Below are 16,950 nucleotides of genomic sequence, written 5' to 3'. Positions count from 1 at the left end.
TGTTATTCTTCATTTCCAATTGGTTCTTATTTATGCTTATCTATTTCTTGTATCATACTGTTTCAAGCTGCGCTAGTTCCCACTGAGATCCTTGAGAGTCTCCACCAAGTTCCTTGAGCTTCCCTATAACCATTACTTCCCTATACCATTACAAGCTCAAGGAACTTGGTGAGAATTAAGGTATTACATATGTGTCTTTATCCCCCCATTGCCCCCCAACATGCCTTTACCACCCTGGTGGCTGTGTACATTGGTTATGCTTATATGCATGCATACACGTCCTTTGGTTGATCTCTCCCCCTTACCCCCACCCTCCCCTGCCTTCCTTCTGAGGTTTGACAGTCTGATCGATGCTTCACTGTCTCTGGATCTGTTTTTCTTCATAAGTTTATGTTTTTCATTATATTCCACAAATGAGTGAGATCATGTGATATTTATCTTTCTTCAACTGACTTATTTCGCTTAGCATAATGCTCTCCAGGTCCACCCATGCTGTTGCAAATGGTAAGAGTTCCTTCCTTTTTACAGCAGCATAGTACTCCATTGTGTAGATGTACCACAGTTTTTTTAATCCACTCATCTGCTGATGGGCACTTAGGCTATTTACAAATCTTAACTATAGTAGATTGTGCTACTATGAACATAGGGGTGTATATATCCTTTCTGATTGGTGTTTCTAGTTTCTTGGGATATATTCCTAGAAGTGGGATCACTAGGTCAATGGGAACTCCATTTTTAGTTTTTTGAGGAAACTCCATACTGTTCTCCACAGTGGCTGCACCAGTCTGCATTCCCACCAGCAGTGCAAGAGGGTTCCTTTTTCTCCACATCATCGCCAGCACTTGTCATTTGTTGATTTGTTGATGATAGCCATTCTGATAGGTGTGAGATGGTACCTCATTGTTGTTTTGATTTGCATCTCTCAGATGATTAGTGACTTTGAGCATGTTTTCATATGTCTCTTGGCCTTCTGTGTGTCCTCTTTCGAAGAGTATCTTTTTAGGTCTGTTGCCCATTTTTTGATTGGGTTGTTTATCTTCCTTTTGTTAAGTTGTATGAGTTCCCTGTAAATTTTGGAGATTAAACGCAATGGAGGCAAGAGCATACAATGGAGTCAAGACAGTCTCTTCAATAAAATGGTGTTGGGAAAATTGAACAGATAAATGCAAAAAACTGAAACTAGACAACCAACTTATACCATATTCAAAAATAAACTCAAAATGGATAAAGAACTTAAACATAAGATGGGAAACAATAAAAATCTTAGAGGAATCCACAGGCAGCAAAATCTCAGACATATGCCAAAGCAATATCTTCAGCGATACAGCTCCTAGGGCAATGAAAACTAAAGAGATAATAAACAAATGGGACTACATCAAAATAAAAAGCTTCTGCACAGCAAAAGAAACCATCAACAAAACAACAAGAAAGCCCACTGCATAGGAGAACATATTTGCCAATGTTATCCCCAGCTGTCAATCTTAATCACTCAAAAGTCTGTTTCTGAAAGAACTTTGGGGGGAATTGGGGATATAGTCCTCTGAGGACTATATTCTGAGTCTTAGTGAGGGGAAAGTGCCATTTATATTTCAGGGAAAGTGATGTGTGTGTTTCCCCATCCCAGAGCTACTCCTCTGAGAGTGTCCCAGAATATTTCCTTGCCCTTGGCTGAGCAGAGATCCTTATATGCAGTCCAATGGGATCCACTGGAAACCAGGAGTTTCTATCAGCTCTCCCATGAGGGGGGAGCACTAGTCAGGTTCCCAGGACAGTGGAATGGATGGCCCCACCCCCAAGCCAGTCAGTGACACTCCCTGAAACTGTTCAAACCCTAGGCTTGTCCTCTGCTGCTATCTCCTCTGCTAAGGTTGAGATGCAGGGTGTGCTGGGCAGGGCTATATCACTTAAGGTGGGGTATTTTCCTCTAGTATTTTCCTTTTCCTGAGCTGTGGCTTCTGGGAGGGGACAGTGCCTCTTAGGAAAAATGGCTCTTTGGGTTTGAGGGTGGTACGACCAAATGCAGGTCTCCCGGGCACCGTTTTTCCACATCTCCCAGCGCTTCCCACCCCAGCCTCTCATCAGGCACCTCCAGCCTGAACCACCCTCCCTTCATTGAAATCTCAGATGAGTAGCTGCAAATGAAAATCCTGTGCTCTGGGTTAAGCATCAAACAGGATTCATGGATCCAGAATTTTCTCTCAACTCTGTGATGGTGCTAAGTGACAGTTTTCAAGTGGTACAATGGCAACTGGTTTATTCTAGTAACAAACAAAAGTCTGGTTAGCCAACTTCTTTGAGAACTATAAGGCAGAAAAGGCAAATGCCATGAAAATGTTACAACAATGATTACTTTAGGAACTTTCAGTACCACATGAAACATTCCCACCCAAGCTGGGCTTTGCTTGCAATAATAGGTAACTGGCTGTATTAGTTTCCCATTACTACTATAACGAATTACCACAAACTTAGTGACTTAAAACAACACAAATGTATTACCTTGTAGTTCTGGAGGCCAGAAGTCCAAAAATGGGTCTTACTGTGCTAAAATCAAAATTCCAGCAGAGCTCCATTCCTTCTGGAGACTCTGGGAAGAATCTGTTTCCTTGCCTTTTCTACTTTCTAGAGCAAGCATGTCAAACTGAAGGCTAACACGGGCCATATAAACAAAGTTTAAGTTTATGTGGGCTGCAAAAAAACAAAAGCTTCAATTTTCATAGGAACATAGGTTTATTTCGATAGAAACAAAAGTCTGAAATGAGTAAACATTAACATAAAATAATAGAACATTTTAATAAAAATTAATATTTTTCTTGAACATTAACTTACCAGACACTGAATAACTGCACAAATTAATAACCGTAACACAAATAAACCTATTTTTCTTGTTCTTCGAAAGCGAAATATTTCCTATTGCACACACCAAACAATTAGCCCAAGACTAATGGCATGGCAATCAGCTGCTGAAATATTCACTGCTAGTATTAGTGGAGAGAAATGGTGCACCTGCGCGTAAGGGAAATGAATACAACACGATTATAGTAATCAGTGAATATGAATACAACACGATTATAGTAATCAGATTATAGTAATTAGCGAACGTTGTAGTTCATTAATAATTATGTATAACAGGACATTGTAAAAATTAAGGTACAAAATTTTTATTAAAATGTTTCTTACATACCATTATATTGGCTGGGCCGCAAAAATATTCGTTGTGGGCTGCATGTGGCCTGTGGGCCGCGAGTTTGACATGCTTGTTCTAGAGCTGTGGTTTTCAACCTTCCTAATGCCACGACCCTTTAATACAGTGCCTCATGTTGTGGTGACCCCCAATTTCATTGTTACAAATTGAACATAATTAAAGCATAGTGATTAATCACAAAAACAATATGTAATTATATATGTGTTTTCCGATGGTCTTAGGTGACGCCTGTGAAAAGGTCGTTCGACCCCCAAAGGGGTCATGACCCACAAGTTGAGAACTGCTGTCCTTCAGGCTCCCACATGTTCAACCTCTGCATCTGCTGTCACATCTTCTCTGACTCATTTGCCTTCCTCTTTACTTTACCCTTGTGATTACATTGGGCCAGCCCAGACAATCCAAGAAAAGATATAATCCCATTGGGACATTCTTAACTTAATATATATGCAAAGTCCCTTTTACCATGAAAGGTAACATAGTCACAAATTCCAGGGATTAGGACGTGGATACTGGGATGGAGTGGCATTATTCTGCCTACCATGCTGGGGTTAGAAGTATAATATGTAGCTGTAAACACTTTGTTTCATATAAGTGCATTCTTAGTAAAAAATACCCTTCCAGAGCCCAATGATTTGTACTTTATCTGAATCTATGCATTTAAGACATTGGTACAAAGAGAAGAGGTTTATCTCTTGGACATTATTTAGTCACCAATGATTATTTTGGCCCATTCATTTATTCATCTAACCATCCATCCACTTATTCACCCATTGATCCATGCATTCTTTACCCACTTATGCTCCTTAGTTTCTGAATCAATCAAAATAAGTTAGGTTTTATTACAATAACAAACAACTCCAAACTCTGTGGTTTAACACAACAAAAAATAATTTATCACTTACACATGTCCACCATGGGTTAGCAAAGGCATTCTATTCACCTTCGGTACTCAGAGATCCAGATTGGCAAAAGGTTTATTTTGGCCTGTGCTTCCATGATCCTTGCACTGGTTGGGAAGGAATGTGTCAAATAAGTCCTACTGCTGGAAATAATATGTTTTAAATTCACATGTGTCATTAGCCAAAGCAAGTATTATGGTCCTATGGCACCTTAAAGGGGGCAGGGAAATAATCTTACCATGTGCCCAGAAAAAGAGCTAGAATTATGTATTGAATGGCTTTAATGATGACCACAGTTCCCCAATAATATACTCACATGTCTTTTCTCTCTGTGCCATCATTCAGCCTGCCTTCTACTGAAAGCAGTGAAGCAAAATTCAAAAACATGTAGACTGAGAGCAGAATTTCTGTGCTCTTGCCCTCCTTTAATTAGCCTGTAATATCAATAATTTTTCTGGACTTGATTTTCCTCATTCATGAAATGAGGATGATAATTATTGCTCTGCCTTTCTCTCTCAATTCTTCTGAGAAACAACTGACATGATAGAGAAATAATAGTATGTTTTAAATCTTTATTTACAAAAAAAGAAGAAAATTAAAGATATTGTACTCCTCACTGAGATATTTGTGACTTCCAAAGTACTTATGATGGTTAAGTATCACTGCTTTAAACCATTCAAAGAGAGAATTTCTATTATTTTTTAAATATTAAAAATTATGTCATTCTAAAATTCCATTTATTCAACACATATATGTTAAGCAACTCCTGTGCACAGAGAACTATGAATTCCATTCAGTGTCTCCATTAACTACCATGATATGGGAGGGCATTCAGAACACCATATTTAGTTGTAAATAAATATTTGCTTTATAGGAAACTCAATTGCCTATGGAGGAAATGAACTTAGAGATAAGCTAAATCAGTGAAAAGAATAAAGAAGCAAGAAAGAATAGCACAGATTAGGCAAAAAAAATTTTTTTAAATCAGAGTTGCAACAAAATGCTGCAGTCACATTAGCAATGTTACATTCAGATACAGTCTCCATATTTTAGACTTGAAATTCTGTATGCTTGAAAACTTCACACTTAGTCATTTTTATGCTGGAGAATGGATTTCATATGAAGGAAATGACTAAGTCTAAAATACTCCAGGGTTAAAATGACTCACATACTCTTAGATTAACAGAAGCTAACACTGCATTATGATTTGTATATTTACACTTCAAAATTCTCCAAGGAATAATTCTCCAGACCTATATTTTGCTGCTAAATCTCCAATAACATCCCCTATTGGGCCAGTGCCTATTTAGAAGCACCGTGCTGTGGTTGGGGCAAGGACCAATTTGAGAACAGGTGAAATGTGACTTTGGAATCCTCCAACCCTCTTTCTCTCCTCCTCCTCTTTGATAACTTCCATATTTCCTTCTCAGGTACAAAATTCTGTCCTTCATTCTTTCATTCATAATGAAATTCATTATTTGTCTCTTTGCTAACCAAATACATCAAGACTCCAAGGAAAATAATATAGAACAGAACACACCCTATTCATATCAGAATTTCTGTCACATATAAGAAATATATAACATAGAAAGTATGCTTTGTGACCCAACAGTACCTAATGAGCAACAATTTATTAGGGAACATTGGTGTTAGAAATACACCCAGGGTTATTGATAAGGCCCTGGGCTGAATCTTCCAACAGCCCATCCATCTTATCACAAAAGAAGCTACATACATTCTTTTACCCTGGACTGATTCAAAGGGGTCTTTGTTAGACCTATGAGGGCCCCATTTAGAGATATTGTTACCAACATATCAGTTAGTCATGCTCACCAAAGTATAATTGACTGATACAGGGAGCAGTTCTTCCCAAGGCATTTAGATTTTTTAAAGTATCCATGTTTGAATACTTCATTCAAGAGCTAAATCTTTGATGGGTAATTTCAAAAATCAGCTATAAGTGGGACCTACCCAACTAGAAAAAAATACCAAGAATTATAGAAATACTATTTCAGACCTCTGTCTTAAAGACTTGTTGTTGCATTTTGTTTTACATCATTTTTGAAATTTCAGTTGTGTGAAAAACACACAGTTGAAGTGACCTACACACAGACTAGTCGCAGTGATGGTGAACCTATGACACGCGTGTCAGAGGTGACATGCGAACTCATTTTTTTTGGTTGATTTTTCTTTGTTAAATGGCACTTAAATATATAAAATAAATATCAAAAATATGAATCTTTGTTTTACTATGGTTGCAAATGTCAAAAAATTTCTATGTGTGACATGGCACCAGAGTCAAGTTAGGGTTTTTCAAAATGCTGACACGCCGAGCTCAAAAGGTTCGCCATCACTGGACTAGTGCATGGTGGGCATCTGATAAAGAGGCAGGTACAAACAGACTTCTACATAGTCAATCAGAGAGACACATAGAATGAATTAATCAGGCAACTGAAAAATCCTCTTCTGATTAAAAAAAATCAGTAGTTGGCAAAGGTAGGACCTCTGTGACCATAAGCATCCTCCCTCTGTTCCTGACCCAGAAAATGAGTGATTAAAAAGCTTTGAGCCAGCCAAGAGTTGATTACAGTGTGGTGAAGCATAATAATCCCTCCTTTGGAAAACTGCTGTTTAAAACTGCTATTTGAAATTCTCTGTTATTTTTAGATAGTTCCTTATTCTTTAGATAGTTCTAAATTCTCTGTTATTTTTAGATGGTCCTTCATTCTGTAAAATAACTGTTTTAGTTTGAATAATAGAGAAGATAAAAACTTAACTGTCTGACTTTGCAAATGAGCAATCTAATGTAATGGGCTAATACTGGTACTGATAATACCCCCATATACTCATACCAGGTGTTTGTTAATTATGTACTCAAGGTTACAAGCTATCTGCAAAAATAACTTACACAGAGCTCTTTGTAAAGTCTGCAGACAAAGAGCTAGAAAGATATAAATAGGGAAAGCTTCCTCCATGTTTTTTTTCATCTATTTTATTGATTTTTTACAGATAGAAAGGGAGAGGGATAGAGAGTTAGAAACATCGATGAGAGAGAAACATCGATCAGCTGCCTCCTGCACACTCCCCACTGGGTATGTGCCTGCAACCAAGGTATATGCCCTTGACCGGAATCGAACCTGGGACCCTTGAGTCCGCAGGCTGACGCTCTATCCACTGAGCCAAACCGGTTAGGGCTTCCTCCATGTTTTTGCTCAGAAATTTGGGAGACATCTCTCTCTAGGCCCGCTGGCATTAATGAAGACTCCTAATTAATTGGCTTGTTAAGGCGTCCTATGTTCTGCTCACTGATTTACAATATAACAGTGGGAAGTGCTTTTCTTCATAATAAGCCAAAAGCTTGCTAGAGGCAGTGGGAAAGAACAGGTTTTTGGAATCAGTTATAAATTCCTACCCCAGTTTATGTGACCTTAAGACAGTTAGCAGTGAACCTCAGTTTCCATATCTGTAAAATAACAGTCACAGGGCTACTGGGAGGATCAAATGATGGTACTTGTGCTCTTGGCATATAGAAGGCATTTAATAAATGCCCTCCTCCTCCAGCCACAGGGATACCAGATCATATCTTCTGTGTGTCCTTGGTCACCTTACTTCCTGACTCCTTACAGCAGCTATTCCAAACTTGACTCATCTTCTCCTTATCTCTCTCCAAACACACTAGACTGTAGAAACTCCCTCACCCTAACACAAAGAGCTTTCTTTACTCCACACCTGCCCCTTTCCCTCCATCCCCTTCTCAGGATTAATCCCCTCATCTGTGTTCTTTGTCTGCTATAGACTTGAATGACTATTCCATTATTGATTTCCTCTCTATCACATGTCTTCAAACCTTTCCTGTGTGCTGCCTTTGCCCCAAAGGCTTTATGTTTCTCCTATATTAAGATTAATTTTAAAAATTTATTATCGAACACCTACCCAGTCCCAGATGCTATCCCAACATTAGGGCTATGGAGGGGAACTTGAAGCTTATAGAACCTTCTTTAACCACAGTTCTTCATCTGTATCCTGAGAACCATGACTGTATTCCACCTATTTCATAGGGGCATTGAGACAGATTAAATTAGACAATCCAGACAAGGCACAAAACACAAGCCCATTGACCATTTTATCATTGCTAAGGTATGAGGAGAGTAAAAACAAAAGTGTGCTAATGAGGGAATTTGGAGGAACAGTGTTAAGGGCTCTACTACAGACCATGAATTTATAATGGCACCTGTTTGGATGCATGGACCATTTTATCCAGAAAAGCCAGTGCTAGGCAGCCCTCTTAGGCCAGGGCCCTGGTCATCTCTTCCCAGTGTTCTGTGCACTGCCCCTGGGTCATTTTGTCCATTTGTGTCTGGAAAATAAAATTGGAAATAAAATATATTGGTGGCCAGGCCAGTGTGGCTCAGTGGCTGAGCATTAGCCTATGAACCAGATTCCTGGTCTGGGCACATGCCTGGTTGTGGGCTGGATCCCCAGTAGGAGGCATGCAGGAGGCAGCTGATAGATGATTCTGTCTCATCATTGATGTTTCTATCTCACCCTCTCCCTTCCTCTCTGAAATCAATAAAATTATATATTAAAAAAGTGATATATTGGCATGTTGAAATTTAAATTATTTCCCCAAAAAGAGGTAAATTTAATTTTAGAAAAAGATAATATAGCAATAAGAACATAAAAATAACAGTATGAGGGCAGTTAAACAACAAAAACAAAAGAGATCAGATTTAACACCAACCCATGCCTATAAAATTAATGTTAAGTAATAAGTAACTCTGCTCCCTCCACCAAATAAAATTTGTAGGACACCTGAGCACTCCCCTATTGTATTGACATGAAAATACAAGGGGGCAGGGGTAAGGGCATTGAGCCCACCTGGGGTACAAACCATCCATCCCTTCAAAATTTTGGGATAGAAACCTGGGTAGTGTCAAAAAAGGGAACACAGAAGGAGTTTAGAGTTTCAAAGATATATGTAAACTCAAGCATGGATATTTGAGAACTGGAATGCTGCTCAGGGTAAATAAACAGGGTTACTTTGTTAGAAGGTCTGGTTCTTTTTGTTTGTTTGTTAGAAGGTCTGGTTCTTGTTGTTAATCCTCATCAGAGTGGTGTGTGTGTGTGTGTGTTTCAAAGAGAGAAGGGAGAGAATTTTTTCCATTGTTTTTCAAAGAGAGAAGGGAGAGAAGGAGAGAGAGAGAGAGAGAGAGAGAGAGAGAGAGAGAGAGAGAGATCTACTGGTTGCCTCCTGCATACTCCCCAACCAGAGCAAATCCTCAACCCAGGTATGTGCCCTTGACCAAGAATCAAACCGGAGACCCTTTGGAGTATGGACCAGCGCTCTAATCACTGAGAACACCAGCCAGGGTGAAGATCAGGTTCTTAAACTGGAAAACAAGGAATTTACTCCCATAGAAGTCACTGTAGGGATCCTGATAGACTTGCTGACACCATTGGCTTTTCCAGTCCCTAGGGTCACCAAGGTGTGGGCAAGAATGCCCAAGAATTAGACAGCAGCTCTATATTGATAGATTCCCAAATCTATCTCCTGACAAACCCTTCTCTGAGCCAACTTCCTTACTATGCATCTCCTCCTAAACGCTCCACAAACAACTCCACGTGGACACTTCTAAGCTAGGGATCATCAGCACCCGTCTTCTCCACCAGGGTTTTCTCTTTGGGTGAATGCAACCAAGTAAACCAAGCCAAGATCTCATCCCTCTTTCTTATTCTCCCACCCTCAACTGGTAGCAGTAATTTAGATTCCATTTCCTTGAACATCCATTTCCTGTAGACAACCCCTTCTCAGCTTTTTTTTTTTTTTGTATAAATGAGAAAATGAAGACACACGAAGAAAAGCTAATGTTCTCAGCTAATGAGCAAATGGAAATATTTCATTGTCTCTGGAGTACAAGTCTTAATCATTCTCTCAGTCTGAAGAACCACTTTGCGCACAGGACAAAACTTAATGAACTTGATTTAACATAAGGCGTTACTTCCTTTTAATGGCCAATCCCACAAACCACCTCTATAAAAGTACTGGATTTTCATTTCTGAAAGAAATGGCACCAGAAACACTTGGTGTAAACTTGAATAATGCCTAAGGCTTTTTTGGATCAAGTATCCCAGGAGAGGAAGACCAATTTATAGACATTTAATTGCCTCTCAAATACTGTTTGTGAGATCAAAAGCACTTTAACTTTCTAAAGCACTTAAACATAAAATAACATAATTTCTTAAACCAAGGTGAAAAATCTCACACACCTTTGCAGATATCTTATTTGACAAGTTACAGACAAAGTGGGGGTGGGGGTTTGTAGCTGTTTAGTAAACAGCTGAAAGAAGGAATCTTAAATGAAGGGAGAGAGTTGTGCTTTTGCTTGGCACCACTAGATGGCTTCCTGAACAGCCTCACATAGGGTTTGTGATATCAATCCAATTCCACTCAACTGTCATCTTCTATTACAAATCGGCATCTCAAGCCAAACCTTTGCAGTTTGCGGCCTGATCACGTGAAAAGCTAAGAAACAGGACAAGACCAGACACTTGTGTGCAAAAATAAAAATTAGAAATAAGGGGCTGCATCTCAACCCCAAGAGACTGTTAAATTACCTCCTGGACATGAGGCCAGATTGCCTATGATTTCTTCATTATCCCACCTCTATCACCTCCTCAGTCATCCAAAGTAACCTAATACAATTCCTAGATCTGCTGCTAAGAGTTCTGAAATCCTGTGCAGAGATAAACAAAAAAGGAGGAGAGTGGAAATGGTCTAGAAGTACCAGCAGAACTGGATAAACTTTTGGGTGCTTATAAATATTGCATCCTAAATATAAGCCCAAAAGAAAGGCCTCTGCTGGTCAGAAAGGATGGGGGAAGAAGGTTGGGAGCATTCCTAAGTCTGTGGACATCTCTCTCTTCGTGCAAAAGTCCTATCATCACAAATTCCTGGAAAGAAACCTGTTTAGAGTGATCTGTCATGCCTGCATAATTTCACACCCCAGGAAACATTTTACCACGACAAAGTACTATGTCCCTCTCAGGCTTCTTCCACATCCACTATCTCATCTGAACTTCTCAGCAAGCCCACCCAGTAAGGCAGTCCTTCTATGCCCATCCCACAGTGAGAACAGTACAGTTCATAGGAATTGGAGTTGTTTGAACAGTGGAACTGGAACAATAACCGTGTGTTAGAACTCTTCTGACTATTTGGCTGGCTTCTCATGCGATAAATTGATTTTTAATTTTTTTTTTAGCTTTATAGAAAGAAACAGAAGCAAGAGATGAAATGCTAGGTGCAGATAAACCAATGAATACTGGTTGTCAATGTGGCTCTATTGATCTGATATTGTATTTCTCAGCCTATTGATAAAACACATACGGGGCTGTGTGGAAACCCAGAAGGGCCTCCAGAAGAGGGGGCAAGCAGGGTTGAAGGAAGAGAACTGCCCAGTAATGCATGAGTGATAAACCTGGGAGTCTAAGATGGCCAAGGAAGTGAATGGCCAATTGATGTCATGGCCAGGTGAGCACACTCTTTACAATCACTTCCTATTTTAAACATGTCATCTACTTCTCCATCAGAGTTCAGCTTATGAGAAAATTTGGTTACTTCTTTCGGCTCTATTTTCTGTCACACTACAGAGGAAGAGACTTGCTCTATGACTGGCAGGAGGAAGGAAAAAAATACATACATGTGTACATATATTTCAAGTGGGGAAGAGACATATGTTCCATTTCTAGGAAATATTTATCCCACAGCACAACCAAAATACAACCAGCAGGATTTACAGATGCTGCTACTAAGCCAGCCCCTGGACAGGGGATGCTGAGGTTATGGATGGGAAGCATTTCCACTGTAGGAAATCCAGGGCAAGTATGTGCTTGAGAAGCCCAGATGCTCCCTTTCCTCATCTACAAAGCACCATTCTCATCACCATTTCTTGCCTGAAACCAAATCTATACTCAGAAAATTTGAAATAGGTTCTCACAGGAGATTGCAACATACTACAAAAAAGACTCATATTTATTAATTCTCTACATAATATTTTTCTTGGCAAAGCATTAGCATAATCTCATTGATCCTCATAATCTTTCTTTTATGTTTGTCTCAGCAGGCAGCCAGTTGCAGTAGCATGAACTCAGCATGGATCCCACCAGTGGGTTCCCGCCATTGCTGGACCACCTGAGGATCCACCTGAACACTAACCTGGGAAAATTTCTGAATTAAAGTTCCTGGTTTGACCAATGTCACCCCAATCAATTTAATAAATATTAAAAAATAAAATTAAAAAATTAATAACTTTAAAAATATTTTTAAAATAAAGTTCCTGGAAAGATAGACTTAAATAATACCTAATGAGCCTGTCATACTGTGCAAAGACTAAAGAGTGAAACTACGACACATACCCACACACACACTTAAACCAAGATTCTTTCTTTTCTTTTTTTAAATTAAACTTATTGGGGTGACATTGGTAAACATGATCATATAGGTTTTAGGTGTGGGTTTCTATGTTACAAAATTTGTATATTGCACCGTGTGCCCACCACCCAAAGTCAAATCCTTTATTTTCTGAATCATATATAGGAGACAATCTCTAAGTGCAAAAGATGTGGATTCTAGGCTTAATTCAGTCAGTTATCTTCAAGCTTGTCACATCATCCTCTCTCTTATATTCAGCCCCAATGCATCCAAGAACCTGAGCTAAGATCTTTTCTTTAGCTTCCCCTTCCCTGAGACCAGTGTGTTGCTCATTAAGGATTTATTAAATGCCTCTTATGGGACAGGTGCCCAGAAAGTGGTTGCTGTTTGAGACAAACACTGGCTAGCTGTTGGTCAGACTTTTCCTCCTTCTTTCTGGGCCTCCAGAGCAGTCAGAACGGAGTTCTCCCTGGAGAATGTGCCAGAAGAGCTGGTGCACTCTCCAGGCCTGACCTATGGCACTGGACTTGTCCCTGTCACAGCAACTTGGCTCGTGGGTAGAAGATGATGGAGCCACTGGATGGAAGGATCCCTGAGACACCACCCAGAGGAAAGCCGCTCATCAATCAGGAACACTTACTTTGTACTTTATGAAACTTCTGTATTACAGCAGCTACAACTACCTTAACTTGCCACAGCCCTGCCTTACGTAACTGATGATTCAGTAACTCTCTGGAGTAGGGACACAAACCCATGAACCATCTTTCATTTATCCAGTATGCCAAAGATGCAGAGAAGCACGTTAAAATCTTGAAAAGGAAAATTGATAGTCACATGATTTTTCTACTCTTTTTTACCTTTTACATACAGTCTAAGATTTTTCCCTCTCCTTACATATCTAGAAAAGATCTCTAAAGGCTTCAAAACCTAAGTTACAAAACTAGGTGTCCTATGTGACAGCAAAGAGAAGAAGAGGGTTTCTTCCATCTGTATTTTCCTACAGTCAATTCACAGTCATACTAACACAGCCATTTAGGTTCCAGAACACTCAAAGCCGTGTCAGCAAGCTTGCTCCTCACAGGATGGGGGTCACATCAGATGACCCTAGTGTCTGTCCACTAAACCCTCTGCCATCATTCAATAAGGCATGAAGTCAGTGAATTGTCTTCAGCCCCCTCCAACTTTCCATGGGATCCCCATCTCTCTTCCATGGCAGCTCTTCCCAGGACACACTTCCCAGGCCTCTCTTGTTCTGTCCATCTCCATCTTATCAAAACCTGTGCTTAGGCAATTAGCAGGATGGAAGGACCTAGCTCAGTGATGGCGAACCTTTTGAGCTCAGCGTGTCAGCATTTTGAAAAACCCTAACTTAACTCTGGTGCCGTGTCACATATAGAAATTTTTTGATATTTGCAACCATAGTAAAACAAAGACTTATATATTTCTTAATTAAATCTTTATTGTTCAGATTATTACAGTTGTTCCTCTTTTTTCCCCCCATAGCTCCCCTCCACCCGGTTCCCACCCCACCCTCCACCCTCACCCCCCGCCCTCATCCCCCGCCACTGTCCTCATCCATAAGTGCACGATTTTTGTCCAGTCTCTTCCCGAATCCCCCACACCCCTTCTCCCCCCAAGAATAGTCAGTCCACTCCCTTTCTATGCCCCTGATTCTATTATAATCACCAGTTTATTCTGTTCATCAGATTATTTATTCACTTGATTTTTAGATTCATTTGTTGATAGATGTGTATTTGTTGTTCATAATTTGTATCTTTACCTTTTCTTCTTCCTCTTCTTAAAGGATACCTTTCAGCATTTTATATAATACTGGTTTGGTGGTGATGAACTCCTTTAGCTTTTCCTTATCTGTGAAGCTTTTATCTGACCTTCAATTCTGAATGATAGCTTTGCTGGATAAAGTAATCTTGGTTGTAGGTTCTTGGTATTCATCACTTTGAATATTTCTTGCCACTCCCTTCTGGCCTGCATAGTTTCTGTTGAGAAATCAGCTGACAGTTGTATGGGTACTCCCTTGTAGGTAACTAACTGTTTTTCTCTTGCTGCTTTTAAGATTCTCTCTTTGTCTTTTGCTCTTGGCATTTTAATTATGATGTGTCTTGGTGTGGTCCTCTTTGGATTCCTTTTGTTTGGGGTTCTCTGCGCTTCCTGGACTTGGAAGTCTATTTCTTTCACCAGGTAGGGGAAGTTTTCTGTCATGATTTCTTCAAATAGATTTTCAATATCTTGCTCTCTCTCTTCTTCTGGCACCCCTATAATTTGGATGTTGGTATGCTTGAAGCTGTCCCAGAGGCTCCTTACACTATCTTCATATTTTTGGATTCTTTTTTCATTTTGCTTTTCCGGTTGGGTGTTTTTTGCTTTTTCGTATTTCAAATCTTTGACTTGATTCTTGCGATCCTCTAGTCTGATGTTGGAACTCTGCATAATATCCTTTATTTCAGTCAGTGTATGCTTAATTTCTAGTTGGTCCTTTTTCATAACCTCGAGGGTCTCACTAGATTTCTTGAGGGTCTCGCTACATTTATCGGTGGTCCCAACAGTCTTTTTGAGGGTCTTACTAAATTTATCGGCGGTTTCTAGAAAGTTCTTGAAAAACCTTAAAAGGGTGGTTTTGAACCCTTTCGTTTGCTTTCCTCCATTTCTGTCATTTGTGACCTGTTTCTTTGTCTCCGCATTTTTTATGCTTCCCTGTGTTGATAGAGTGGCTTTGTGTGCTAGGTGTCCTATAGGGCCCAGTGGCTCAGCCTCCCCAATTACCTGAGGTGGACACTCTTGGTGCACCCCCTTGTGGGCTTTGTGCACCGTCTTGTTGTAGTTAAGCCTTGATTGTTGTAGGTATCACTGGGAGGAATTGACCTCCAGGCCAATTGGCTGTGAGAATCAGCTGTGTCTGCAGTGGGAGAACTTCTGTGCTGGAAACACCCCTTCGGGGCAAGACTTGCTTCAGTAGGGCTTTGGTGCTCACTGAGTCTGCCCCCTGAGTGTGTCCTTTATGGATCCGAGGAGCTGCAATCTGGATGGTCCCACTCTGACCACCGGGCACACTGGCTCCTGGATATCTAAGGAGGTGCTAATCTAGCCTCTGCCTGAGGCTACCCAGCAGTAGCTCAGCTGTGAAGCAATGCAAGTAGCCGTGGGGCCTTGGGCCAGCTGCAAGTTTGTTAGGTAATTTTCAGATTGCAAAGGGCCAGGCCTTTCATATGCAAAAGCCGGCACACAGCTTGGATGGGGCGGGGGTCCCAGGGGATCAACAGGGCGGAACAAGCAGCTATGGCTGCCCTCAGAGGCCCCGCTTCTCAGTGTCCCGGCAATTGCTGCAAGCACCTCCGAGAGAAAGCTGCCCTCAAGTTCCGACCAATGACAGACAGTCCAGTTTCTCTTGTATGAGTCTGGGTCCCCAGAGACTCACCTGGAACTGGAGCTCAGAGCTTGAGACTCCCTACCGATTGAAAAAGACAACCGTGTCCTCAGCCGCCAGCCCTCTTCGCATGCGCCTCCATACCTCTGTACTTTACTTCTGCACCGCAGCTCCTCTGAGTCTCGGTATGCTTTTCTCTTTCCTTCTAGTTGTAGAATTTCCACTCAGCCAGCCTTCCTGTGGTTCTGGATGATGTCCGTTCCGTCTTTTAGTTGTATTCTTGAAGTGGTTGTGCTAAGCAGCAATCTCCGATGTTTACCTATGCTGCCATCTTGGTTTTCCTAAAAATCCCAAGACTTATATTTTTGATATTTATTTTATATATTTAAATGCCATTCAACAAAGAAAAATCAACCAAAAAAATGTGTCAAAAGTTCGCCATCACTGACCTAGATAATTAACCCCTATCAGGTTAAAATGAATGACAGCTGCATATCTCATTGATGGATTTCTAAACTTGTAGAGTACTAAGGAACCATCCAGTTTGGGTCCCTTTCACTCAGAGAAGGAAACAGACTCAGAAGAATAAAGTGACCTGCTAAGTAATGATGGACATGGGATAAGAATTCAGAGTCTTACTCTTGACTCCTTACCTCTCTCCTTTCCTCTTACACCCATTGCTATGAGTACTATGTATATCTTTCCATGGAACAAACTCAGGTCTCTGTTTGATAGAAGGATTGTGGGCATCGGCAGAGTGGACAAAGCAACCCCTGCCCAGGCCACTCAAATAAAATCACACTTGTTTGTAAATCCAAACTTGAGCATAGACTCCAATAGGAGAAGGACACAGAGATGCTCTGCCCAGTTTTCACTGGGGCCCTGGGCAAGAAAGAACCCCAGCTCAGCATTTGCCACCTTCCTTTCACAGCTATTATCCAGGTACCTTGACTGGGTGTGCACCACCAAAGTTGAGTTGATTCCATCAGTCAACATTATCAATGCTAACACTGGGGGTATGAGGGGCCTGTGGAGTTTA

Source organism: Myotis lucifugus, unplaced genomic scaffold, assembly GCF_000147115.1.
Source record: "Myotis lucifugus unplaced genomic scaffold, Myoluc2.0 scaffold_29, whole genome shotgun sequence".
NCBI lineage: Eukaryota > Metazoa > Chordata > Mammalia > Chiroptera > Vespertilionidae > Myotis > Myotis lucifugus.
Note: the sequence above shows the minus strand (reverse complement) of the source record.